This window comes from Polypterus senegalus, chromosome 13, assembly GCF_016835505.1.
Source record: "Polypterus senegalus isolate Bchr_013 chromosome 13, ASM1683550v1, whole genome shotgun sequence".
NCBI classification, from domain to species: Eukaryota; Metazoa; Chordata; class Cladistia; order Polypteriformes; family Polypteridae; genus Polypterus; species Polypterus senegalus.
Window position 1 is genome coordinate 31,641,128 of NC_053166.1, and position 27,056 is coordinate 31,668,183.

Below are 27,056 nucleotides of genomic sequence, written 5' to 3' on the forward strand. Positions count from 1 at the left end.
AAACTTCAGAATGGTCAAACTGGTTTGTTTTGGCAGAGAAGTATGTAAGAGTTGTCCAGGATATGTATGAGGAAAGTGTGACAGTGGTGAGGTCTGTGGTAGAAGTGACGGGTGCATTCAACATGGAGGTGAGATTACATCGGAGATTAGCTCTGAGCCCTTTCTTAATTGTAAAGGTGATGTACAGGTTGACAGACGAGATTAGACAGCAGTCCTCGTGGACTGTGATGTTTGCTGATGACATTGTGATCTGTAGGAGATAGTAGGGTGCAGGTTGAGGAGACCCTTGAGAGGTGGAGATATGCTCTCGAGGGGAGAGGAATGAAGATCAGTAGGAACAAGACAGAATACATGTGTGTAAATGAGAGGGAGGTCAGTGGAATGGTGAGGATGCAAGGAGTAGAGTTGGCGAAGGTGGATGAATTTAAATACTTGTGATCAACAGTATAGAGTAATGGGGATTGTGGAAGAGAGTGCATGCAGGGTGGAATGGGAGGAGAAGAGTGTCAGGAGTGATTTGTGATAGACGAGTATCAGCAAGAGTGAAAGGGAAGGTCTATAGGACGGTAGTGAGACCAGCTATGTTATATGAGCTGGAGACGGTGGCACTGACCAGAAAAAAGGAGACAGAGCTGGAGGTAGCAGAGTTAAAGATTTAAAGAGGTTTGCATTGGGTATGACGAGGATTTACAGGATTAGAAATGAATATATTAGAGGGTCTATGGATGTTGTGAGAGATGACATTCAAGAGGTGGGTGTGATAGAGCAAGATGCAGAGGACAGAAAGATATGGAAGATGATTCGCTTTGGCAGCCCCTAACAGGAGCAGCCAAAAGAAGAAGAAATTGATCTTTTTTGGCGAATTGCCCCTGCATTTGTAAGTGTCATTGACCTCAAACAGGATAGCAGTAATTATTTTAAAATATCTGTTAAAGTGCTTCCCTGAAAGACTGTGAAGAGAGGTCATGTTTCTTGTGACTCTGTACTCATTTGTTGGCACCATACATGAACAGTTACTCTGAGGTCTGGTTAACTATGAGCAGCACACTTTAATAAAAAAGGTCTGGCAAAACGTGCAACCAGTCAAACCAGTTAAGTCAATAATTGAAGGATGAATGGAAATTATTTGAAACATTTTCAGTTGTTTCAGTTCTTCCGCAGTGCATTTCATTCAAGTGTTGTGCTTCTCTCATCTTCTCAGCTCGGTTTCAAACGTCCTTTTGCACTGTAAACGTATTGTGTATTGTGAGGGTAGCACATTTTGGCAGCCACTCAACATGCAGTCTTTTTTTTCTTGCTCCAGTCTCTCATGGTACTCGAAAGACAAGGTGCTGAATAGACATTTGTTCTAGCTCCAAAATTCAACAAGACTCTTCTCTGTTTGCACAGACCTTTTGTCTCTTGGGGCCACCATTGCTCATCTCTGTTCTTCTTTTTTTTGAAGGTTTTGATTGCTTGATTCTCTTTTAGTGGGCTTTGCATTTTTCTTCTGAGTAGGTACTTATCGGTCTAACACATGATAGCCTGCCATTAATAACTTGTGACAAAATCAAACATGTTTGGACTTTTTGTGACTACTCAGAGAGCAGTATGACTGAGTCAATGGGGATGTCACGGACGCTTGCCACCATTGTTCATGACTTGCTAAGGATTTGTAAATGAAGGCCAGGACTGAAAATTGCAGCATGTTGTGTAGAGTAATCCAGAAGATCCAATCAACTATAGGCCAGTAAGCTTAATGTGCATCACTGGTAAACATACTGAAGGAGCTATTAAGCAAAAGATTGAGTGACACATGGAAAGAATTTAAGATTTATTGAACAGTCAGAATGGGTTCAAAAGAGGGAGGTTGTGTTTTTACTACTAATTTTATGAAGAAGCAACAAAAGTATGTGCTGAAAGTTGAGCAAATGATATTATTTATCTTGACTTTCAGAAAGCATTTGATAACGTGCCACATGAGAGGCCGGGCATCAAAGTAAAAGAAGTTGGAGTTGAGGGTGATGTGAGAAGGTGAGTGTAAAACTGGCTAAACACTGGAAAAAGAGGCATATGGTGTGAGGAACTTTATCACAATTGGCTGACATTAAGAGTGGGGTCCAGCAGGGGTCAGTGCTGGGGCCGCTGCTATGTTTAATATATATCAATGATAAGGATAGGAATATAACCTAGTTAAGTTTGTAGATGACACCAAACTAAGTGAATTGGCAAATAATTAAGAAACCATTGAGTCATTACAGGGGGACTTGGACAGCATGCAGGCTTGGACAGATATGTGCCCAATGAAATTTAATGTAGTAAAATGTTAGGGTTGAATAAACAATGGGAGGTCTGAAAATCTAAAGTACACCTTAGGAGAAGGAGTCATGGTGGAATTGTGTCAACTTCCAGACAGTGTTCAGACACCATTAGAAAGGCTAAGAGAATGTCAGGTTATATAGCACCCTGATGTTTAGAGTACAAGTCCAATTCTGCTCAGCCTTTATAATGCACGGGCGATGCCTCATCTGGAGTACCGGGTGCAGGTTTGGTCTCCAGACTTTAAAAAAGACATAGCAGTAGTAGAAAAAGTCCAGTCAAAAGCATCTAGGCTGATTCATGGGAAAGAAGGGATGAATTATGAAGAAAGATTAAAAGAGTTGAGCCTTTTTAGTTTAAGCAAATGAAGATTAAGAGGAGACATGACTGTTTAAAATTATGAAGGGAATTAGTACAGTGGATCAAGACTGCTACTTTAAATTGAGTTTATCAAGAACGCGGGAACATCGGGAATACTTGTTACGGGTAAATTTTGCACAAACAAGTTGTTTTTTACATAGAGAGCCACAGACACATGAAATAAGTTACCAAGTAGTGAGCCCAACCCAACCATTAAAAACAGAGACATTGGCACAGGGACAATATTTTGTTATAATTTTATTTAGGGAAAACAATGGAAGAAATCTCAGAAAAGACAATTTGAAGAGAGAACCCTTTCCAGGTAGGTTGAGCATGCAGTGTGTATCAAAAAAGGGGTAAATACAATTTTACAACAGTTCAAAAATGGGTCTGTTAAAACCCATTGACGCATTTATTGTGTGGTTTTGGGCTTTACAAGAAATAAATTATTTTTGTTGGAGCAGCGCCAGCTGTTCTGTGGTCACTGTATCGGTACGTGTTGGTGAGTCTAAAGACAAAACTCTCAGTTTACTGCTCGGTATACATCCGTGTCCTCACCTATGGTCATGAGCTGTGGGTAATGACTGAAAGAATGAGATCATGAGTACAAGGGGCAGAAATGAGGTTTCTTCTTAGGGTGGCTGGGCTAACTCTTCATAGGTTGAAAAGCTCAGAGATTCATTAGAGCCCCCAGATCGAGAGGAGCCAGTTGAGGTGGTTTGGACATGTCGTTATGATGTCCCCCTGTGCGGCTCCCTCTAGAGCTGCACTGGGGTCATCCTACTAGATGGAGACTCTGTGGCAGACCCTGTGGCTGGCTTGTGAATGCCTGGGAATTGTACAGGGAGAGTTAAATATGTAGCTGGGAACAGGGAAGTCTTAGCTGACCAGCTTGGACCGTGGCCACTGTGACCCTCACCATGAAATGCAGCTTCAGAAAATAAGTTGAGATAAGATTAGGTGAGATGTTGCTATTGGTACAAATACATTTCCCATTAGATACCTATAAAGTCCTATCTATATATTGTGAAAGATCTGCCTGGACACAGACAGACACTGAGGCTCACGATGTCCAAAACTACACAAACACAGTGCACAAACCAGCACAAAACTCAGTCCTTCTTTCCTTTTGCCACCTCCACTCCCCTCCTGCAAGCTCTGTCCACTGCCACCCGACTCCGGCTCTCCAAGTGGAGTGAAGCGGCCTCTTTTACACAGCACCCAGAAGTGCTCCAGGTGCTCCCCAGTTAACATCCGGCAGCACTTCTGGGTGTGGTGGAAGTGGTGCCTGCGAGTTCAGCTCCTCTTCTGGCAGCACTTGTGGGTGTAGTGAAAGTACTGTATGCCCAGACTCCGGAGCTGTCCTGGCACCCACTTGTGGTGGCCACATCCCCCCAGAGGGTTGAGCTTCCAAGCTCCTTGGCCCCCATGCAATCCAGGGAGGCTGCCCTCTTGCGTTCCAGTGAAGACATTGCCCTTCTCCTGGTAGTCTATCACAATATCTATCTGGAATAATGTACAGTGGAAGTCTGTCGTATTTAAGTAAATTTCATTTGCGATTTTATTTTATATACATAAGAGTATAACTCTGAAGCATAAGCACCCAATAAGAGCTGAATGCACTTTCTATCTTTTTAGTACCCTTTTTCTGTTTTATTATGGTTTTATTTTAACCAAACATTCAGATGCTTCTAAATGGGCCTGAACATCTGATGGATTGGGATCTCACAGAGGGCTTGTGTTAGAGTGTAATTCCATTGTGCCTCTATTAAGTAGTTCAGTAAATAAGAGCATAAGGAACATAAAATTGAGAGGAGTCTCTTTGTCCCATACAGCCCCATTAACCTGTTCTGATTAATCCCCGTCTAATTCAATTGATGTGTTTATAATAGAAGCCACTGACCTGGTGCTTAAGACTGATAAAATGTACCTGAAGCCAAACCCAATTAGAATTTTCATCTTTACAGAAGGTATGCTTTTCATCTTGCTGTTTGAAAAGTGACATTTTTCAGACAGTATCATTTTTTTTATTTGTCTCTTGATACCAAGTGAATCTAGAATCATTAGAAATCCTATTTGAATGGTGCCGTTATACGCTTATTGTACAGAATAATGAAGTTGCCTCATCTGCAAATGGAAAATGAAAAATTGCAGGGATGTGCCAGTACAGTTGCATTTTTACTCTATGCTATGCAGCTGGTAACACTGAATTTTAATATTATTAAAATTAAAACATGTTCATTTATATCCTGCTTTAAGAACAAGCACATATCAGAATTTCACTTTTCAAAAATGGCAAACTTAAATCCACTCAAGTGCCACTTTTTTGCCTTAAGTGTTCAGGCGTCTGTCGCCATTAGTCACCATGTCATTTCTCACGTATTCCAGTATGCAGCGTTTGATTCTTTCTGAGCCCAAAGTGGAAGGCCAGGAGAATTCCACAGAAGGCTAACAGCATGACATTTTATTTCAGCAAAGTGTATAGAAGTGAATTTTCACTATATTCATTTAGCACTCATCACAGCGCAGAACAAAGATGAAGCAGAAACACAAAATGTCAGAATCAGCCAGCATTTATGTACAGTGGATTCAGACTAATGTAGATCTTAGTTACACTAGAAATGTAACAGATGACACAGAGTTTACATACATGTTTGTTGGAGGAATCTGGATTTTTTATTAATTTAAACAGGGGCAGTTACTATGTTTTGTGCTATTCCAAGGTTTATGATGTCAGAGTTTAACGCTGATTAGTTGAAAATGGATGAGTGTCCTGGAACAATAACAGTGAAAAAAAAAGAAATCTTCTTCTTTCGGCTGCTCCTGGTAGGGGTCACCACAGCGGATCATCTTCTTCCATATCTTTCTGTCCTCTGCATCTTGCTCTGTCACACCCATCACCTGCATGTCCTCTCTCACCACATCCATAGACCTTCTCTTAAGCCTTCCTCTTTTCCTCTTCCCTGACAGCTCTATCTTTGACATTCTTCTCTCAATATACCCAGCATCTCTCCTCTGCACATGTCCAAACCAACGCAATCTCACCTCTCTGACTTTGTCTCCCAACCGTCCAACTTGAGCTGACCCTCTAATGTTCTCATTTCTAATCCTGTCCATCCTCGTCACACCTAATTCAAATCTTAGCATCTTTAACTCTGCTACCTCCCGCTCTGTAATAAATAAATGTAAGCTGCAGCCTCAAGATTGCATGATCTGGTCTGATAATGGATCCCATAAAAACTGAAATGAATTAAGCGTGTTCAACAATTGATAGATAGATAGATAGATAGATAGATAGATAGATAGATAGATAGATAGATAGATAGATAGATAGATAGATAGATAGATAGATAGATAGATAGATAGATAGATAGATAGATAGATAGATAGATAGATAGATAGATAATCAGAAATTACTTTAAGACTTGCAAGGGATGCCAAGCTAAATTGAGATCTGAATGACAGCTTTAAAAATGTCTCAATGTCTGCCCTTCTGGTAACCAGAAGGTGTTGCCACTTCTAACATTTTCACCTTGGTGGTCTTCTGTCTTTTATCGGAAGACCAGGCATCCTTGACCTTTGCTGCATTCTTACATCAAAGATTCAGCTCCCTGTCTCCTGTGAGGTTTAATGCCCTTTCAGGGTACACATCAGACATATGGGGAGTGCCCGCCACAATCCAACCCCTTGTGCTTCTATACTGGCATACTCAGGACCTCTGCCAGAGTGGCTCACCTTCTGTCACAGTGGTCTGCTGTGTGACTTAGCCCTCACCTGTGCCATTCTGCCAGTGCCCTTGCTTATGGTAAGTTCTTGCCAGGCTGGCATCACATCAAATCACATTTTAAGACACCTCTGTAGTAAAAGGAGAAAAGAAAAGATGCATTTGTTGTTCAGGATAGAAAATGAAATTCTACCTTTGCACAGGTCAGTCTGACCTCCTGGATTTGCCCATGACCTGAAACTCTAACAATGCCTATAAAGCGACAGTTTCTGATGTTTTTTCATAGTCCTCCAAAGCAAAGTGTTTTAGGCCTTTTAATCTATAGCCATTCACATTTGATATTTGAAATTTTGAATTGCCTTTGTGGCAGAGCACTCAGTGAAATATTCATCTGTAATCAAACCCACATTATAGACAATAACGGCAGCAACGTGTAAAAGACAGGAATCGACGCTTTTATTAAAGATGACTTGGATACAGCTGGTTACAAACATTTTAAAGGCAGGTGAAGTGACTTGCTTTGCATTCAGCAGCTTTGTGGATTGAGGCCCAACACAGTGCATATAAAATGAATTTGCCCCGTGGGAAGCTTTCACATTTTATTGTTACACAATTTTGAATCACAGTGGATTTAATTTGTCCATTTTGACACTGAGCAACAGAGAAAGACTCTTTAATGTCAAAGTGAAAACAGAGCACTGGAAAGTGGTCTAAATTAATCACAAATATAAAACCCAAAAATAAATGATTGCATCAGTAATATGACACACCTAAAACATCACTTTAGAAGTCACTTTAGCAGTCACAGAATTAGTTCAGTGAAGATCACCGGTCTGTGGTTTTAGTTGATTTTAGGATAAATGCATCTAATCTGGAAGGACCGGCCTGTGGCAAGTGAGCCTAAACTACACAATGAAGACAAAAAGAAAGTCAAGTCAGGAGATGGAGGCAAGAAAATATACAAGTCACTGAATATCTCTTGGAGTCCAGTTAAATCAGTCACAAAAAAATGTAAAGAGTATGGCACAGGAGTAAATCTGCCTAGAGCAGGCTCTCCATAAAAACTGAGAATTTGTGCAAGAAGAAGACAAGTGAGGGAGGCCACCATGAGACCTCTGAGAAATCTAAAAGAGTGACAAGCGTCGATCGTGTGCTTCTCTAGCCACAGCTTAATGGGATAGTGGAAAAGAAAGCTAATGTTTTAAAAAAATGCAAAAAACAACTCAGTTAGTTGGTATTTTTTAAATGTACCTTTGGCAGCCATGACAGCTTTGTGTCTGTGTGCACATGCCTCTCTCTGCCAGCTTAGCACATCTGGACACTGACATTTGTCAACATTCTTCTTAACCAAATTGCTCAGGCTCTGTCAGGTTGCATGGAGATCATGTGTAAATGATCTTTTTCAAACTTTTTAATTGGATTCAGAGCTGGTATCTATTTTGGCCACTGCAGGGGCCTCATGTGTAACGCCGTGCATAGAATTCGCACTATAACATGACATAAGCACAAAAGCCGAAATGTGCTTACGCACAGAAAAATCCAGATGTAGGAATCTGTGCATACTCTAACTTCCGCATTGTTCCGCTACATAAATCCCGGACAGCATGAAAAGTAACGTGCGTGCACGCGCTTTTTGTAACGCCTCAACTCCTCCCAGAATTATGCCTCTTTGAATATGCAAATCAATATAAATAGGCCTTAAGCTCAGCGTTCTGTGAAAAGATAATGGGAAAAGCATGGGGGAAAATATAAGAATTTCTGCGAATACCAAGTGGAGGCAAAGAAAAACATACTATTTGTTCAAATAAACCGTGGTATAATCAACAAAATGAAGTTGATCGAGTGACATAGCGTGTTGGAGAAACTCGAAAGCTCAAGTTCACAAAGTCACACTGTGCCAAAATAAAAAAGAAGTCACATATCAAAGTTGCGGTGAAAAGGCAAGTTGTAGCCCACCGTCTGAGCTTATTAGGGTACAGACAAAAAATAATAGGCACACAGTGGAAAAAAAGCACAAAATGTCAACTTTAATCTCGAAATTTCCACTTTAATCACGTAGTTTATTTTGTCATTAAAGTAGAACATCATAAACTTCATCTTAAAATCATTTAATTTACTAGTTTCTCAAATCCCTTCGTAACTAAAGTAGCACGTTAAATGCTTTGTTTTGTATTTGATCTTCAATGTGCTCTATATGTGTGAATCACTGTGTGCTTCCATTCTTTCTCTTTCTCTGACAGGACACAGAATCCATTACATTCGTGATATTACAGCTCTCTGAATAATTAAAATACTGATATGTATACGTGATATCATTTTCATGATGATTGGAATGAAAGCATGTTATTAAACATGGGAACATGATGGTGCAGTGATTGTTCATGTCTCACACAAGATGCTGTTGCGCCATGCGCGACTTTCGATAAAATAATTTATTGTAGCAGTACTGTCTCTTTCAAACGTACTAACCTCCAATTCCTGTCGTTACTTTTCTTTCCCCAAATACCCAATCGCCACACAATCAGCTCTGTAATAGACGTTAAGCCATCTGTAAGCTTACAATGACGATTCTTCAAAACTTTTAAGGAATATTGAAATATCTTCATAGTATGTGTTTAATTATTCTATCCATCTATCCTTCCAGTGTTGCGCCAGCCTCAGCAAATATATAGCACGCAAGGCAGGAACAATACGTGAACTTGCAAATGCTGCGGCACCGTGTCCTCACATGTTCAATTATTAACAATACAGATTATTTAAATGAAGTTAAAGTTTTATCTGTATAATATAATCAACATATTTTGCTGCATTTCATCTTAAAAATGATATCATCATCATATGTAAATACGCACTTGGGTGAATGCATTTTTAGGCACTGTAAGTATTTGTGTGTAATGGCACAGTGATTCTACAGTAACTACTGACTTGTAATTCCAAGCCTGGGGTCTATGTTTTCTCTCTGAGGACTCTTGCTTTCTGTCCAAATCCTAAAGATGTGTGTTTTTTTTAATTTGCCTGTCAGGAATGGTGGCTCTGAGGATAGGGATCTGAGGCAGCAATTGGAAGGTTGCTGGTTTGAATCCCACAAACTCTATAAGTGAATCTACTCCCCTGAGCCCTTAAGCAAGGCCTATAACCTGCAATTGCTCCTGTCCTGGATATGACATTAATCTGCACCCAGCCCTGTAGGCAGGTCCTCCAAATTGGATATCTTGGAGGTTGGTGACAGGATTGGCCCTCCAGCCACCATAAAAAAAAACTTCACACTGTTCTAGTGTGGTGCTGAGGTGTGACTCGCTGCACTCAGGTCCCAATTCAAGTGGTCCATTGTGTGGTGGGTGTGGCAACGTGCTATCAGGTCCTATGCTCCCAACCCCACACTCTCTCTGTCATGAGTGAATGTGCTGTAGGTGAGTGAACATGAGTCTGAAAATGAATTAAGGATTTTAGTTAAATGGATGGAGTCTGCAGCACTCAAAGATTAATTGTGTCTGTAAACTGTTTTTGTTGGGCTGTGCGTCAGAGTGAAGTGCTGCCTCATGTTGGACTGGCACCTGTCCTAAATGCAGTGCTGATGGAGAACACTGTGAGTCCTTTAATGAGCTATCTACACTATGTATTGTTATATTCCACAATATAATCCTTTCTATAAACTTTCCTTCCTGTTGCAGCACTATGACATACAAATTTCGACTATCTTGGGGAGTTTGATTAGAAGCCCTGCCTGAAAAGACTTCTTTGCATTTATTGTGTGCTTTTTTTGATTATATGGAGATACCCAGTGGTACCCACAAACCTCTCATGTTTTTTTTTTCTCCCTTTTTACATTTTCTTTCTTTCTTTCTTTCTTTCTTTCTTTCTTTCTTTCTTTCTGTCTTTTCAGATACAGCATCTTTCACATCTTGCCATCTATTCTGCTTTTCTTTTCTCCTTTTGAATATAGTGTTGGTATAATTTGGCATCCACAATCCTGTATTGGATTCTAAAAATGAATTAATGGCCAATTTCAACAGGAGTGGCACAGCACAGAGCGTGTTCATCTAGAATACCTGGATGCCAGTTCATTTTCCAGGCTGCAGTGGTATCTATAATAATTTGAAATTATTTAAACAACTGTGTACTGTTTTTGCTTCTGGGTAATTTTGGGTGACCCACAATAGAAGATGCTCCTGATAGATTCTCACTCTGGCTGAGTTCTACTCTTTCTTTTTTGCTTCAGTTTGGTGAATTTAATTTTCCTGCACCTCCAACACTATCACATTATCATCTACAAATATTATTACTGTAAATGATACAGTATTCTAATTTTCCATATACTGTATATCATGCCTCCTGCTGTGACCATTAAACCTTAATTACAAGCTTGTGGATGTTGGCAGTCTTGCCATAAGAGCTTTTTAATCCCCCATTTGAAGCCTCACAGGAGCTCATTTTGCCTGACATCTTTTCTTTTATTTCTTTACTTTAAAAGCATTACATTTTTATGGGGCAGTATTTATAAAGGCCACTTCATGAGGAAAGAAAAAACTTTGGCATAGCTTTAAATATATTTATTCATACATCTTGTAATACTCTAAAATCTTACATATTTTTCAAACGTTGTGTGGCCTGGGCTGCCAGTTTGAGTTCGGGCTCTCAGTCTTTCCACGTGGAGACTACGTATTCTCTTCATGCACTTTCATATTCTATGACCTCTAAGTGACAACTAAATTAGGGTTCCCTGACAGTCAAGTGACAGTACAGAGCCCTTGTCATGTTATAAATCCAACCCCTAGCTTCTCCCTAAGGAAATCATTTGTAATTGATGTCATGTTTTTGCTTCTCTAGCATTAGCAATTATTAGAGAGAATTGGGATAGACAAGAGTTCACTTTTAGGTGACCTCCCCAAAATGACATTTTTAAAAAATGGCTAACTCCATAACGGACAAAAGCCATCAGTTGTGAAGCAGTGATTATGGGTGATCCCCAGATTGTTCACCTTTCTAATAAATCATTTTTTAAGTGTATAATGCACTGAACATTCATCCTTTTTCCTAATCTGCTTATCCAATTTAGGGCTGTCCTAGCAATATGGACGTAAAAGCATTTTAACTGTCAAGCAATAAGAGCAATTTATGTGTATATACATCAATACAGTTTAGGGCACTCAACAGTAAAACAATAAATCAAAATATAATCCACCTTAATAATAAGACAAGGATCTGCATGAGTGTCTTTGTATCTTTGTGTCCATCTAGTTTCTATCTCTATTATATACTGTTTGGTATGGGATTCCTAAAAGCGGTGGTAATGTTTATGATGTACCGTCTGTTGGAAAGAAAAATGCAATGCTTTTTAGTACTTCATTACAAAATACATTCCTATAGCTGGTGCACTGCAAATGTTAATGATGAATACGTCTAACAGACACTGACTGCTGGACGGACAGAAATTGGCTTATCCACCTTAATAAAAGAACTAGCATTTTATGTGTGTGTTTGTGTATCTTTATGTCGTTCAGGTTCCTAGAGTTAGGAAAAAAAATTAAAATAGGCAAAACGTAGAAGAATGGTAAAAGAAATAAAATAATGATAATAAAAATCTGAAATAATGATCAAAAGATGAAAAGTGGTCTTATCAGCCTATGCTGTTTTTTGATGTTAAATGCTGACAGGAGTACATGGTAGCAACTCTCTTGGACTCATTCAGGCCATTTGAATGAGGTTTATAGCTGAAATGCTTAAAACCGATAACTTTGAATTTGATTAGTGAAAATAACAATAAATAGAGGTGTATGTTGGGAATCCAAAACCTTGACATAACCAGGATAGAGTTGCCAAACCAGGCCAATACAGTAGTGACCACCACCACATTTTTCTAGCACAACACTTTAACTATAAGTGTTTGCAGTTTGACAAGTGACACCAAGAGGAAGCGGCCAAAATAGGACTTAAAGGCCGCCATGAGGGAAAATTGAATATTATGCCAGACAACCAAAAGGAAAATCCAACAATCAAAAAAGATCTACATTGGTTATTTAGATTTCAACCCATTTTAGAAGGTTAGCCAAAGCAGTTAAAAATAAATTTATTAATCCAATCTAGGGTGTCATTGAACAAGTGCTGATCCAGGAGATTTGGGTGCCTGGAAGGGACACCAGTCCATCATAGTGCTGATTTGTCTTTAAGGATTCAGGAGAAAAACCAGAACACCTGTGGAGAAGCTTACAAAAATATGAGAACATGCAAGTTGTACACTTACAGCAACCAGGATTTGAACCCTAGATGATGGATCTGTGAGGCACCACTGCACCACCCATGAATCAAAACACAGAACATACAATAGATTGCAAAACTTCCTTACTGTGAATTCTGGAGAAAAATGTTATAAACCCAGTGAGCTCAGTCATTTTTTTTTAAGGACAGTTTTAAAAAAAAATATAAACCACCTGGCTGTTCAGCTTAGACCACCGGTACATGAACTAGACTGTCTGGGCAAGTGTCCAGCAGTGCAACGGAGGTGTGAAATGAAGAAGTATGTTCAGCTTTTAGGTTATGCTGGTGACAGAGAGAAGAATGAACATTAAAGTAAAGTCAATAAAAATAAGAGCTCTAGTTTAAATGATGAGGTGGGCAAATAAATGCCATATTTACTGCTCCAACGGCACGTATCCCAAGGAAAAAGAAAAAAAAATTGCATTTTGATTTGAGGGGTACATTAGCTGACCATAATAAGAATATCATGAGTAATGTCCCAGAATATTTAATATTAGTTCTGCTGAGCCACGTGGCTAATTTTGTATTCTGGCTGAATGCACACACAATTAGGCACATGGCCAGCAAAACAAACCCCCCTTGAAAATATGAGATGCTATGAAATAATAATAATAATAACTCAAGATTTATTACTGTTTACAAGGTGTTTCTATCTTCTTGATGGATAAAAAAAAGTGTGAAGCATCAGCACAGATGTTTCAGAAGCAAAAAGATATGCCAGCTGTGTGGACGCCATGCTACGTGCTTAATACCAGCAGATCTGCAACTTCAAAAAATAAATGCGGTGCAGCATGGCCAACGCCGTTAGCCCAATGAGATATATATATATATATATACACAGTATATACGTATATATATATACTGAATATAATTTTTTTTTACATGTTGCTTGTTTATTGCCATTTGTTATATTTAGTTTGTGGTTATTGTTCTGCCTTTTCTTGTTTGAGGCACAGTGGTTAGCACTGCTGCCTCACAACTCAGGTCACATTTTTTTTGACCCAGCTTAGTTGGAAGACCCTTCCCTAACCCTCAGGGACACTTAAAGGACCATTGTACTATTATAATCCTCTCTAAACTGATTCACTTTGCTGTGTTAGGTGAAGTAGCCTAACATTTCTGTGATTTTGTTGAACTTGCATTGACACAAACTCTACAAGGTTTGCACAACACGGTTCCTTATGAATGTAAATCCTTTGCTACTGCCCATTTCTAAATGCAGAATAACAGAAAAAAGACCAGCTCATAAATGAGAGGTAAAAATGACTCACTGATGGCGATGCTGATTTATTGGGTTCTCGCTTTATAATATTATATTAGTACATGTTTGTGCCAATCAACGTGCAACATGCCATCACAATTCCAAACAAAAACCTGAAGCCATGGAGGTCCCCCAGAACTGAGATTAGAAACCACTGCAATAGGTTCTGACTGACCTTAACATCCCAAATTATTAAAAACTCAAAAAAAAAATAGATTGTGATGTGGAACTTTGTAAATAATATAACAAAGACCAGAGTCAGATTGTGATATAGTGGGTCCGCAGCTCTAAACGGATGGCCAGTTTTTAAATAAATAATCACACGGGGGCATGGTAGTGTGGCAGGATCAGTTCCTCAGTACAATGCAGTGCAGGCATTTCCACTCTTAAGTGCACATGTGTGGGGTCGCCCATGGCCATAATTGATGCCGGGAGCTGCTAATCACCACACCTGTGCCATGCCCCCCATTATAAAAGGAGAAGGGGGAAAAATAAAAAACAGAGAGAAGGAAACAAAAAAGAAAAACAGAAGAGAGGCTTGCAGAGCGAGAGTGCTGCATTGGGTCAATTCAGGATCGCCAATCCACCTGACTTGCATGTCTTTAGACTGTGGAAGGAAACCGGAGCACACAGAGGAAACCCACGCAGACACAGAAGAATATGCAATTCCACGGATGGAGGACCCAGGAAGTGAACCCAGGTCTCCTTACTGCGAGGCAGCAGTGCTACCACTGTGCCACCATGCTGCCCTTTATAGGAAACAGCTAACTCCAAATCTGCCAGTCCTTTAAATTCTTAAGTCTCAAATGATTCCATAAACTGCATTAAAAGAAGAATCAAGATATAGTTTTAAATTTGCATTGTTTTCAGTCCAGGGTAAGACAATAACTTATCTGTTCAGTCTCACCATCAGTAGCAATAAAACCAAAGATGTGACACAGCAGTCTTAACCCAGGCGACTCGTGTAAAATAGCTGCCTTGATCTAACGTATGGCCCCAGAATGAAAAAGCATGTAAAAAGGCCAAGGGATGCAGCCGGGTTTTTTATAAAGTGCTAGTTTGATTGGCACTGCCATTGATTGAGCTGCCAGTCTGGCTCAATGTGTAATGTAATTAAGTCTGCAAGTTTAAAAGATAAATGTTTAAAACTTACTCCAGGTCTTTGTAGCAGATATCGACGTAGTGCTGCCTCAAATGAAGTAGTCTGACAACTTCTTACTTTTAGATAAATTCATTTGGGTGCTGTAAAACCTGACCCTTTTTGCCAATAAGTGTACAGAGGTGGGCATGTTCAAATTCTATGACTTAACATTACTTCCAGCTAACAAATAATTCATTAATTTAAGTTGTTGTTGGACATTGCATGGTATTTTTTTTAGTACTAAATCATGCTCATTTAATTCCAGAAGCACTGCCAGGCTTTTCCCTGGTCTTAATCTAAATGTATTACTACAGTAAAAAGAAACATATCAAAGATTCTAATAAAATTACAGGCTTGTTCTTATTCGTTTCTGGATAATTAATTTTTAAAATACAGCCAATATATTTTTTATTGAATAATTTAATTTGAGGTGCTCATATTTGAAAATGTGCTCCACGGTGACAGTGGTAATTTGCATTTTGATGGAGAGAGAAAGTTTCTATTGAGCGCCGACGTTTCTTACTGAATTTTGGTATTATCTGAGGATTTACAGTTAGAAGAACTGGGCTACAGCTTTGTAACTGTGAATTTACAGAAGGTTTTCAGACTTCTTCACTTTTTCTTCACTGTTTATTGTGTTGTAGATTTAATTTTAAATATATAAATTTGCCACTCTGCACTCAAAAATGCATAATAACCAAATAAAAACAGAAAGGTTGGTAAATTTAATAAAAATCAAAAATTGAAATCTCCTATTCATATAAGTGCTAGCTGTGATACCCGTCTAAGATGGGTTAAAATTTAAGTATCAACATAAACCTCAGCATTAACATTTGTAGCGTACCGTCTATTGGAGTGTGTTTGGTGATGCATGCAGTAATTAAAAACATTGCATTTGTTATTCCAACAGATGGCATATCACAAACACCTTTATATATAATGCGCTACCGTGGCTGTTCGTTTGCCTGTCCAGGATTTTAAACCACCTGCGGCTCGCAAACCGTTTGAACTATTGACCTGAAATTTGGTACAAATATACTACGTGACATCAGCTATCTGCTTTCAGGTGATGATTGACCTACAAGGTTATTCCTCTTTTTATTTTTATTTTATTGTACAATTAGCTCTCGGCAGCAGCCAGCAGGGTGGCCGTATGGCGCATGTATACGGACGCCGTTCTCATCCCTACCACCTTCGATGTCTCTTCCCTTACCTCTTCACATCTTACATCATTCTTGGGGCAGATTGAAGATTTAAGTGCCAGCTTAAGTGAAAAATTAAAGAAAATGTACTAAGTAATCGCAACACAATCACTGACTTAATCAGTTTAAACGTGAAAAGATGTCAATGAAAGAAGAGAAGAAGCAGGTCGCTAGGGTGGAGAAAAGAAGAGCTGTTCAGGAGCAGCAAGCGCATCAACCTCTGAGCAAACTAATTAGTTAAGGATTGTTTAAAGGGTGTTGTTTTGTTTGATTTATAATATATATATATTTTTTTTTGATTGTTTAAAGAATTGTTGGGGTGAGTATTTCCTTTTCTCCTATAAATTCACAAAATCCAACTACAACTGAGGATATCAAATTGGGGCTAAGGTTCTGTCAGTTTCTGTTCCTAATGGAATTAATTTTCCTGAGGGTAGAAGATTTTTGTGTGTGCTGGGCTCCTCATTCAACTTAAGAAGAACTCGCTACAGTCTCTATGAACTTGTGTATTTGCCCGCGAGTATTTAGCGGCAGCGTGTCTATTAACTTGTGGATTTTTCTGTGAGAATTTAGCGACAGCGTGTCTATTAACTTGTTGATTTTTCAGCGAGTATTTGGTGGTAGCGTCATGAAGTTGTTTCCGTCTAGCTGCATCAGAAAATGTACCACAACGTCTGACACGCCTCTTTTTTACTGTTTTCTCACAGCTTGGATTGCTGCTGATGGATGGCCTTATATGGGCAGGCAGTCAATTACGTGGGAGGCGTGGTGATGGGGGACGCAACTCCGCCTCACAGAGCGACCGAGCTGCAGGCTATGGCCGTATATATGTACATAAGTAGGATTCAGCTATGACCGTTACGCGTAGAATTTCGAAATGAAACCTGCTTAACTTTTGTAAGTAACCTGTAAGGAATGAGCCTGCCAAATTTCAGCCTTCTACCTACACAGGAAGTTGGAGAATTAGTGATGAGTGAGTCAGTCAGTGAGTGAGGGCTTTGCCTTTTATTAGTATATATATATATATGTGTATTCATTGCATTCATAGTCTGAATCCCGACCTGATTGTATGGGTGGTTACTGACCAGTTAACGCATGTGGTTGGTCTGCCATTCGGCAAACATCCACCACGGGGCCCTCTTTCAGTTGCAAGAAGCAGATCATGGAATGTTGCATAGTTTACTGTCAAATAATGCAAAGAGTACACAACACGTGTTTCACCCTTATTTGGGCTCATCAGGCGTACACACTCCATTGCACCCCTTGCAGGGATCGAACCTCGGATGTCAGCATCAGAGAAGAAGTCCCTTTACGCTGTACCACGGCATGTGGTTCGTTTATTTGACAGCCTGTAGATCCGAATGGCAGACCAACCACATGCGTTACCTGGTAGGTAACCACCTATACAATCAGGTCGGGTCTCAGACTACGAATGCAATGAATATAATTACTCCGATCTACAGGCTGTATATATATGTATATACTATATATATTATATATATATATATATATATATATATATATATATATATATATATATATATATATATATATATATACAGTATACTATATATGTATATGTATATATATTAATATATATGTATATGTGTGTATAGATAGATAGAGATTGTGTTTGTATAATGTGTGTTTTGTGCTCTGCTGGAATGGATTGCTTTGATGAAAGAGAAGACTGCCTTTTGTTTAACAAACTGACTATGCTTTCTGTTCTGGTCTTTTTCAAAAATCTTTCTGTTTCATTCAGGCATTACAAATGATACATTTTGATATACAGAGTGCTTTACAATCCACTCTCCCACACCATCAGAGCCTTACTATATTGCTCAGCATTTTTTCCCAGTTCACTTTCACAAGTTATTGTTGGGAACTCTTTAGTTTAAGTACTGCACATAAGCATCTACTACTCATTTATGCTTATGTAAGAAGACCTTAACAAAGTCATCTTTTGGTGACTTATAAAACATCAGCAGATGGGTTGTTCATCTCTGTGCTGAGTGACATCTTGATATGATGGTAAAATTACTTGTTAATATGAAGGGTTTGCAGGTCTTACACTAAATTTGTAATATCGAGAAGAACGTGTCTCAGTTAAACCACCTCAGAGCACTCCAAAGTGAGGTTTTGTTAATAGGTCACAGTCCAGAGATGAACAAACACTTTACAGATGCTTTTATAAGTGTTATGAAGATCAAAAGAAGCATTTGTTAAGGTTTTGGTACATAAGACTAAATGAGTAATAGATGCCTTTTTGCCTTACCTAAAGTGTTACCTTATTCTTTTGTCTTGTCACTCCTTTGCAATTAGCCTTCCTAGTACATGGGACAGTGACATGAAATACATTGCATCTGGGATTGCCATTGCTGCTAATTGTTGTGAAAATTCTTCTACACAAAGCACAAAAAGCACACGTAGGCTTTCAAATAAGCCAGTCAGTCCAGGACTTCTCTAAATCACCTGTAAAATAGGCCTGTCTCCAGCCAAGCCAGGCCCCAAACTCACCAGGCAGGCTCAAAAAGAGACTGAGGCTCGCAAATAATGAAGGTGTTAAAATGTTCACAAAAATGGAAAAGGAAATGGTGACACATCTGTTCCAACACAAAACTGATGAAACCCCTATTGTTGTGCTTGTTGGACCAAGTATGCCAAGGTGCAAGAAACAGTTTTGGGCAGGTCTGATGTAGGCAAACCTTAATGGGCGAGTATTACAATATAAGAAAGGTTTGACATCATAATTCACTAATAATGATATTCTTTGTTCATTTGATACGATAATAATTATATTGGGGCAACACGGTGGCGCAGTGGTAGTGTTGCTGCCTCGCAGTAAGGAGACCTGGGTTCGCTTCCCGGGTCCTCTCTGCATGGAGCTTGCATGTACTCCTCGTGTCTGCATGGGTTTCCTCCAGGTGCTTCGGTTTCCTCCCACAGTCCAAAGAAATGTAAGTTAGGTGTATTGGCAATCATAGATTGTCCCTAGTGTGTGCTTGTTGTGTTGTGTGTGTGTCCTGCGGTGGGCTGGCCCCCTGCCCAGGGTTTGTTCCCTGCCTTGCACCCTGTGTTGGCTGGGATTGGCTCCAGCAGACCCCCGTGACCCTGTAGTTAGGATATAGCAGGTTGGATAATGAATGGATGGATATTGTTTATTTATTCATCACCATAAAAGGTAAATACCATTCCTACTGTACCAGAATGCAGTGGCAGGTCCCATTATACATTAACAGTCTGCTTCCCGCACTTACTTCTCAATCAATCAATCAACATTTATTTATATAGCACATATTCATACAAAAAATGTAGCTCAAAGTGCTTTACAAAATGAATAGAGAAATAGAAGACACAATAAAAGATAAACATAAGTCAACATTAATTAACATAGAATAAGAGTAAGGTCCGATGGCCAGGGTGGACAGAAAAACAAAAAACTCCAAAGGCTGGAGAAAAAATAAAATCTGTAGGGGTTCCAGACCAAGAGACCGCCCAGTCCCCTCTGGGCAATCTACCTAACATAAATCAAACAGTCCTCTTTGTATTTAGGTTTTCATGGAAGGACCTGATGATGATGGTCACGTAGACTTCTGGCTTTCAGTCCATCAATGTTGGTGCATCATGATGCTTTGAGTAGGTGGTGGTGGCGCAGGCCGCCACCACAAAGAAACCGGAAAAGAAACAGAAGAGAGTAGGGTTCAGTATGGATTTTAGAGCCACCATGAATAGTTATTATGAAGAATTGAACATACAGAGTATCAGGATTAAGTTAAAGTGAAGTTATAAAATGGCCATGTTAAAGTAATGTGTTTTCAGCAGTGTTTTAAAGTGCTCTACTGTATTTGCCTGGCGAATTCCTATTGGCAGGCTATTCCAGATTTTAGGTGCATAACAGCAGAAGGCCGCCTCACCACTTCTTTTAAGTTTAGCTTTTGGAATTATAAGGAGACACTCATTTGAAGATCTAAGGTTACGATTTGGAATATAACGTGTCAGGCATTCCGATATATAAGATGGAGCAGATTATTTAAGGCTTTATAAACCATAAGCAGTATTTTAAAGTCAATCCTGAATGACACAGGCAACCAGTGTAGTGACATCAAAACTGGAGAAATGTGTTCGGATTTTCTTTTCCCAGTTAGGATTCTAGCAGCTGCATTCTGCACTCGTTGCAAATGATTTATGTCTTTTTTGGGTAGTCCTGAGAGGAGTGCGTTACAGTAATCTAGTCTACTGAAAACAAAAGCGTGAATTAATTTCTCAGCATCTTTCAATGATATAAGAGGTCTAACTTTAGCTATGTTTCTTAAGTGAAAAAATGCTGTCCTAGTGGTCTGATGAATATGCGATTTAAAATTCAGATTACAGTCAACGTTACCCCTAAGTTTTTACTTCCGTCTTAACTTTTAATCCTAGTGCATTAAGTTTATTTCTGATAACCTCGCTGAATCCATTATTGCCAATTACCAAAATTTCAGTTTTCTCTTTATTTAGTTTGAGAAAATTACTATTCATCCATTCAGAAATACCAGTAAGACATTGTGTTAGTGTATCGAAGAGTCGGAGTCATCAGGTGCTATAGATAAGTACAGCTGTGTGTCATCAGCATAGCTGTGGTAGCTCACGTTGTAACCTGAGATAATCTGACCTAACGGAAGCATATAGATTGAGAATAACAGCGGACCCAGGATAGAGCCTTGTGGAACACCATATCGGATATCATGTGTCTTTGAGATTTGATTACCACAACTCACAAAGAATTTTCTCCCTGCCAGGTAGGATTCAAACCAATTTAAGACACTGCCAGAGAGGCCCACCCATTGACTAAGGCGATTTCTAAGAATATTATGATCAATGGTGTCAAATGCAGCACTCAGATCTAAGAGGATGAGAACAGATAAATGGCCTCTGTCTGCATTTACCAAAGTCATTTACTACTTTAACAAGTGCAGTTTCTGTACTGTGATTTGTTCTGAAGCCTGACTGAAAAGTATCAAGAATAGCATGTTTATTGAGGTGGTCATTTAACTGCATAATGACTGCCTTCTCTAGAATTTTACTTAAGAAGGGCAGGTTAGAAATGGGTCTAAAATTTTCAAAGGCAGAGGGGTCAAGATTATGTTTCTTAAGAAGGGGTTTAACTACAGCAGTCTTAAGACAGTCTGGAAAGACCCCGTATCTAATGACAATTTACTATGTCCAGAATATTGTCAATTAGACGCCTGATATTTCTTTGAAAAACCTGGTTGGTATTGGGTCAAGGACGCAGGTGGAGGGTTTCAGTTGAGAGATTATACTATGTAATTCAGGTAAATCTATCCTGGTGAAAGCATTTAATTTGTTTATAACGGAGTACCGGGGCTTTGGAGGTTCTGCAGTGTTGGGGAGATATACTATGTTATCTCTAATATCATTAATTTTTTGAGTGAAAAATACAGCAATGTTCTCACAGGTTTCACTGGAAGTATTCTGGGGCATTCCTTTGTGTTACCTGGGTTTAACAGACGGTCAATTGTTGAAAATAAGACTCTGGGATTACTAGCATTGTTATTTATAATATTAGAGAAATAGCAGCCTCTCAAGACGGACAGTGTTATTGTATTCTGTTATTTTAACTTTTAATATTTCATAGTGGATAGTTAGTTTAGTTTTCCTCCATTTACGCTCAGCTCTACGACATGTTCTTTTTAAATCAGACACTCTTTGGGTCTTCCATGGAATAACAGTACTAGAGGATTTTTAACTGTCTTTTCAGGTGCAACTATGTCAACAGCAGTTCTTACTTTAGAATTAAAGTTTTCCACTTTACTATTTACATTATCCTCGCTATTATAGCTGGCATTATAAACGGACTGATTGCTTAGAATAGTTGTAAGCTTTAAAGCTGCTGATGAGTCAAAGAAGCGTTTTTAACAAAATGCTTCTCATGAGCGTTTTCTATCTTTATTTCTATATTAAATAGTAGAAGGAAATGGTCTGATAGACCGATATCAGTGACCTGCTTTATATCAACTTTAAGTCCTTTAGTAATCACTAAGTCTAACGTATGACCTGCTTTATGTGTAGGCTGATTTACGAGCTGCCTCAAATCAAAAGAGTCCAGGAGGTTCATGAATTCCTTTACCTTTTGGTCACACTGATTGTCAACTATGCAGGGGGTCTCACATGAACCTCAGTCATAACGGCTCACTTCTCCTGCTCTTTGAAATCAAACCGGATAGGTGACATGATTCAAGATTCATGAGTATTTATTGTAATTTTATCCATATACAGTAGTACAGCATACAGTGAAACGAAACAACATTCCTCCAGGACCATGGTGCTCCATAAAACACATAACAATGAAGAATCCACGACACTGATGTTCACGTTTGTTCACGTCAACAACAAAAGCAACTAAACTTATGTAGAAATGCATGAAAGATGGTGATACCTTATGCTACAACGACTAAACGTGTGTTCATTACTCTAACAAAAAAACAACACAGTGATTAATTATCAGTCACGTTTGTATGCGGCCAACAATTTCAGCTTGTGACTTGAGCATTGATTTAAAATTTCCATCAGGTACCTTTTTGAATATAATTATGTTTTAGGAATTTGAACTACAATTAGCCACAGACCCTCAACATCCAGCAACAACTAAAAGAAGCACATGAATCTTTGCGCCACTTGAGTTGAAATCTGCTTTCCATGAAAGTATTTTCAGCCATGATATTCTAAAATGGCATTAAAAGCATATTTTATGTACACTACTAATGCATGTAATTATATTCAATTATCACTGTTATTTTTGAATATGACTCACTGTTACAAAAATACAGAATAAACAAAATTTGATGGAGTGCCTGGAAAATTTAAAAATGCTCCAACTTTCAAACCAGCTAACCAAGTCTCGAAACGCACTTGAGAGTTATGCCAGTGTGAGAGACAGGGGGCGCTGTTGTCCCCTTGAACCCTCAGACCAGACGCCAGACACCAGGTAAAAGTTCAATAATAATTTTTATTTGAACACAACAGTGCATAAAACACCCTCCATTCCACTATACTCAGAAATAATAAACAAATACAATAATACACAATCCTCCACTCCCAGACGTGTTGTTCCCTTCCTCACAACTCAGCTTGCCCGTCTGAGATTTCCCAGAGTCCTTTATAGTCCATGACCTGGAAGTGCTTCTGAGCCCCCAGTCCACGTGATTATCCAGCACTTCCGGGTCAGGTAAAAACTCTTCTTCTTCAACCCGGAAGCATGTCACTTCCTCTGTCCATGTGACTGTGACGTACTACTGGGTTGTATGGAAAATATTCCTTGTTCCTCCCTGCAGCGTCCTCTAGCGGCCCCCATGGTATCCAGCAGGGCTGTGGATAAAAACTCCATTGTCCTGGATTCCCTGCTGGCCTTCGGGGGAACCTCCATGCTGCAGGGAGGGCTCCATCTGGCAGCCTGGAGGTACTGGCTGGGATGAAAGACCGGCCATATTCCACACCAGGCAGACATTTTCTTGCTTGTTTCCATATTCTCGTCTTTGATCTTGACATTCACGTGGTGAAGCTAGAAGTTCCTGCTGGGGGTGTGAAATTGACGTACCTCATTTGTTCGTTGTGAGTGTGAGTGTGGTCTATAGTGGTCCACCATCCAGGTATTGGATGGGGTTAGCTTGTAAGATTGAGCGTTTTACGAATTTAAAAAGTGATATGAATGTTGCATTTTTATAATTAATTCAGCTATTTTTTAACAGAATATTTATTCAAAATCTATTCAGGAATTTTATTGTATTTCTTTTATGAAAATTGAAATTGTTTACTAATCCTGTTCCAACATTTTGCACAAAACCTATAGTTCAGACATTGATATCAACGTAATGATATTATTCCAAGTTCCAGAAATAGACTAAAGCCCTTGTGACTCAGGAGAGGGAGGTAGGTGATCAGCTGCTGAAATATGTATGTCATGATAAAATGCCTGGTCATATATATTTCATGCATGTACCAATATTTATGCAAGAGACAGCGTAAGAATCTGCCTGCACTTCCAGGGCTGATAATGTTGCCAGGGTACAATCTGTCAGTTTCACAAATCACTCAGAGTTGCTGACAGGGCCACTGAGAAGGGATTACTGCACGTCCATGCTGTCATCTGTCACTCTATGAGAGGCCTCCTGACTTTAATCAGTATGGGTGGGCATCAGAAGGGAATACTTACACTTTTACTTAATGTTTCTTAAGTGAGTATTCAGCAAAATAGGTAAAGTTGTGCTGTAGATAGATAGATAGGAATGAAAGGCACTATATAATAGATAGATAGATAGAAATGAAAGGCACTATATGATAGATAGATAAATAGAAATGTATATGATAGATAGATAAATAGAAATGAAAGTCACTATATGATAGATAGATAGATAGACAGGAATAAAAAAGTCACTATATGATAGATAGATAGATAGATAGATAGATAGATAGATAGATAGATAGATAGATAGATAGATAGATAGATAGATAGATATAGATAGATAGAAATGAAAGTCACTATATTATAGATAGATAGATAGATAGATAGATAGATAGATAGATAGATAGATAGATAGATAGATAGATAGATAGATAGATAGATAGATAGTAATGAAAGTCACTATATGATAGATAGACAAACAGACACACCAGAATTAATTCAAAGCAAGAAAATCAAGAAAATAAACTATTTTTACTTGGTACTCCCAATGCCAGTGAGGCATAATGCAGGCATATTACTGTTAGAATAAAGGAGCCCCCTTATAGTGTTTCTTGACACACTTCTGCTGAATAATTCATTGACCTCCACGGGTTCCAGAGTGTGTCCAATAACCAGGCTTGCCCTTATAATTAGCGTGTTGATCTGGTGGACCTCTCTTGAAGTGATGTTACCAGCTGAGAACACCACAGTGTTGAAAAAAACGCTCTTGCAATCAGAGTCGTAGAAGATGTGAAGGAAGTCACGTCCCACATTTAAGGAGCACGGTCTCCTAAAGAAAAATAATCTGCTCTGCCCTTTCTTATATAGTTATATAGTTGTGTTCTGAGACTATTCCAAACTGTCATTAATGTGGACCCCACCAAGTACCAAGTACCCCACCTCTAAATCCACTGCTTGAATGGTGACCAGACAAAGAGGATCTTTGGTGCAGTGAAAGTCAATCACCAGTTCCTTGGTTTTTCTGATGTTAAATTATCAATACACTCCATAAGTACAGAAACATCTGAGAATTTCTGCAAGTGACACAACCTGCTGTTATATTAAATAGTCTGAAGTGTACAGAGTGAGGAGAAAAGAAGACAGGACTGTCCCTTGTGGTGCTCCAGTGTTCTGTACCAGAATAGGCTCATCCACCTGCATATCTCTGAGTTTACCCCTTAACAGGGATGACTGGATGGCATTAAAGGCGCTGGACAAATTGAAAAACATAATCATTACAGTGCTGCCATCTTTGTCCATGTGAGAATAATCCTTGTGAAGCAGAGAGATAATTGCATCCTCCATTGCAATCTTTGTCCAATAGGCAGACTACTGTGGCTCCAGGTTGTCTTTCTGATTTTGCCTGTTTTTATAACGTAGCTACATGTATTTAACGTGTTTCAAACAAAGTGTGCATTCAATACATAGATATTCAACCAATTGTTCTATGCAACTCTTTCTATCACATTATTAATATTATTATTAAGAATTTACACCAGAGATGAATGATGGGAATTAAGGTCAGTGACAAAGAGAGGACTTACTGATCAGGCCTATTTTTATTCTTCTTGCTTTTAAATAAAGATGATAAAGCTGAAAAAAATCATTTTATTTTTAATATGTCATTTAAAAAAAAAATCTTATGACACACAAATTAATAATAAATGTGTATGGATACGATAATTAGTGCAGATGTCTCACAGATTCTTGGATCTAGTTTCAATCCCCAGCACTGCCATTGTCTGTGTTGAGTTTGCTGATTTTCCTTGCCTTGTCTGCACCAGTCACCTCCAGACTTTACATTTATTCTGATTAACTAAAGATGTGCATGTCAGGGCAATTGGTGAATCTTATTTAGCATTGAATGAGTGTCCAAAAATGGACTTGTTTCCATTGGGGATGCTTACAATCTTCAATCCAGCAGTGAAAAAATCTGTTTCTGAAAACAGTTGGGTGCTGCATGGTGAATGGGCTGTGTAGCATCACGTGTTCTGAGTCGGGCAGCGCAGTGGGTGGTAAAGCAGGTGGTATTGTCTCCTTCCTTGGAGTTTGCTCAGACTCATGTGTAAATATGCTGTTAGGTTGACGATCAATACTATATGTGTGTGTGTGTGTGTATGAGTGCCTCAGTTACAGGGCTTGGACCCTGCCTTACACTATATAGTCAAATGTTTGTGGACACCTGACCATCACATTGACATCCCATTCCAAAACCATGGACATTAATATGGGGTTGCCCCAAGCCCATTCCCCTTTTGCAGCTATAACAACAAGCACTTTTCTGAGAAGACTTTACACAAGATTTTGGAGTGTATCTCAGTAATGAGAAGTCTAGCAAAATGAAACCTTGTATTGGCTAATTAAAGATATTACGATATGCAAGCTATTGTGGCAACTCAGGCCCATTCTTCATCTTGCTTGAACAAGGGGCCTGAGTTGCCCCGAAAGTTTGCATATTGTAATCCTTTTAGTTAGGCAATACAAGGTGCCATATTTCTTGACTTCACATTACATCCATAATGGCTAACACGGTACAACACCCGAGTGTATCTCAGGGAATTTGTGTCCATTCAGGCAAAAGAGTATTTGTTAAATCA

At 39.0% G+C, this 27,056-nt stretch overlaps 1 protein-coding gene across 3 annotated transcripts in view; it reads left to right on the plus strand.

Moving 5' to 3' along the window:
- sgcd (sarcoglycan, delta (dystrophin-associated glycoprotein)) overlaps positions 1-27,056 on the plus strand; it is a 905,470-nt gene that overhangs the window by 213,127 nt on the left and 665,287 nt on the right. The window contains exon 1 of one of the 3 annotated variants that reach the window (XM_039775692.1): positions 1,983-2,013. The exons of the other annotated variants lie outside the window; for them this stretch is intronic. The gene's annotated coding sequence lies outside the window, so the exon portion shown is untranslated. Of the gene's footprint in view, positions 1-1,982; positions 2,014-27,056 lie in introns of those variants that run through there. 3 annotated transcript variants of the gene reach the window in all.